Genomic DNA, 2,710 nt, shown 5'->3' with positions numbered 1-2,710 from the left:
ATGGAATAATAGAATAATACCTTAAACGTAGGTTGAAACACATTGTAACATACACTCATAAGCAATACATTATCGTTATCCTTTCAGTTCTTATTCTTTGGTATTTTGGGTTCAATCGAAGTACATTCAACTCAAGGGTGGTCAGCTTTCCTAGGCTAAAATTATCCAATTCGTGTGGTTTGTAGTTAATTTATCGTTATCTATTTCAATTACAATCTAATTTATCGTTCAGTATCAAGTTAATCTGCATATCCTTTATACCACTAATAAATTCAATTTTTATCCAATTTTGAAGGTAAACAGTTTGGCACCCACCGTGGGGCTAAGGATAATAGCGGCAATTTGATACATATCACCATAACACACCCCATTTTACACTTGTTCTTTGAAGTATTTATGATTTCAGGTCAGGATCGAAAATGTCAAACCCGCAGTATGTCCCTCTAAACATAGACACAGAATCTGGCCACCACGGCAGGAACACCAATGCAGCGCTCGGTAACGATGCAACACTGGTCGATCTTGGTAGAATCCCGGTGGTGGTTCCCATTGACGCCTGTTCGCATATGGCCATCGACACAAACTAGCCCACTGACGCCGAAAATAGCGTGCGCAGGGAAGTACGTTTAATTGCCCAAAACACTCACGATGGCAAAAATGATGGGATCAACCTTCGTCTGATCTTCGAAATGCTACAGGCTCAATATTCGGCGATAGCTCAATTGCAGAACCAAGGTCGAACGCTGAGCATGAATGAACCCGAACTACCTCGGGAAGCCATCTGCAGGAACGAACTAACCTCGGAAAGAACGAGCAAGAGTGAATCAGGGACTAACCCCGTAATCATGAAATTGCTCGAAGAATTGACGAAACGGATAGAAACAAGGGAAAAGAAAATCAAAGCCAATGATAAGAAGGTGGAAACCTACAACTCCAGGGTCGACCAAATCCCAGGAGCACCCCCGATATTGAAGGGCTTGGATTCCAAGAAATTTATTCAAAAGCATTTTCCCCCAAGCGCGGCTCCAAAGCCGATCTTCAAAAATTTTCGCATGCCTGAAATCCCTAAGTACAATGGAACGACTAATCCAAATGAGCATGTAACTTCTTATACCTGTGCCATCAAAGGGAACGACTTGGAAGATGATGAGATCGAATCCGTGTTGTTGAAAAAATTCGGAGAGACCCTGTAAAAGGGAGATATGATATGGTACCACAACCTTTCTCCTAATTCTGTTGACTCGTTTGCTATGCAGGAAGATTCCTTCGTAAAAGCACACATCGGTTCTATAAAGGTCGAGACTAGAAAGTCAGACCTTTTCAAAGTAAAGTAGAGGAATAACGAGGTGCTCAAAGAGTCAGTTTCTCGATTCCAGATGGAAAGGATGGATTTGCCCCAGGTCACGGATGATTGGGCCGTTCGGGCTTTCACCCAAGGACTCAACATTCGAAGCTCATTGGCTTCACAACAGTTGAAACAGAACTTGGTATAATATCCAACCATCACTTGGACCGACATCCATAACCGGTATCAATCAAAACTCAGGGTCGAGGATGACCAACTCGGGACCCTTTCCGGATTCGTACACCCCGTCAGGATCACCGACCAAGTCAAGAGATACACCGATCACGAACCTAGATCAAACCGGGATCGATATCAACCATACAAAAGGGAATGGAGAAGCAGTGGGTCCGGGAGAAACCCTATGAGAAATGAAAGAAGGAATGATCTACAGAACAATCGAGGACTCATGAGCAAAAACAACTTCGACAGACCCATCGGGCCTAAAGAAGCACCGAGGCTCTCAGAGTATAATTTCGGCATCGAGCGATGCCACCGAAAATAACCACTCACAAGCTAAGCTTGGATCTGAAGTTCCACCCGGTCAAGCAGAAGAGGAGGCCCCAGTCCGAGGTCAAACATGCTTTCATCAAGGACGAGGTATCCAAACTCCTTAAAATAGGGTCTGTTTGGAAAGTTAAATACCCGAATTGGTTAGCAAACATAGTGGTAGTTCCCAAGAAATGGGATAAATTAAGAATGTGTATAGACTATAAGGATTTGAATAGAGCATGTCCGAAGGACTCCTTCCCATTGCCCAACATCGATCGCATGATCGATGCCACAGCCGGCCACGAGATCCTCAGTTTTCTTGATGCCTACTCCGGGTACAACCAAATACGGATGAACCTGGATGATCAAGAAAAAACCTCTTTTATCACTAAATACGGCACATACTGCTATAACGTAATGCCATTCGGGTTAAAAATGTCGGTGCCACTTACCAACACCTAATAAACCGGATGTTCGAAGAACAAATAGGAAAATCAAAGGAAGTTTACATTGACGATATGTTGGTTAAGTCCCTGCGAGCAGAGGACCATTTAAAATACTTGCAGGAAACCTTCTACGTATTGAAAAAACACAACATGAAATTGAACCCGGAGAAGTGTGCGTTTGGAGTTGGATCAGGTAAATTCCTCGGATTCATGGTATCCAACTAGGGAATCGAGATTAACCCCGATAAGATCAAAGCCATCAAAGATATCACGGTCGTAGATAACATAAAGGCAGTGCAGAGGCTAACCGGGCACATAGTCGCTCTGGGGCTATTCATCTCGAGGTCCTCCGATAAGAGTCACCGATTCTTCTCATTATTGAAGAAAAAGAGTAACTTCTCATGGACTCCGGAATGCCAACGGGCCTTGA

The sequence above is a fragment of the Nicotiana tomentosiformis genome, chromosome 11 (genome assembly GCF_000390325.3).
Source record: "Nicotiana tomentosiformis chromosome 11, ASM39032v3, whole genome shotgun sequence".
Classification (NCBI taxonomy): Eukaryota; Viridiplantae; Streptophyta; class Magnoliopsida; order Solanales; family Solanaceae; genus Nicotiana; species Nicotiana tomentosiformis.
The sequence above is the reverse complement of the archived record's forward strand: the minus strand, read 5'-3'. Positions refer to the sequence as shown.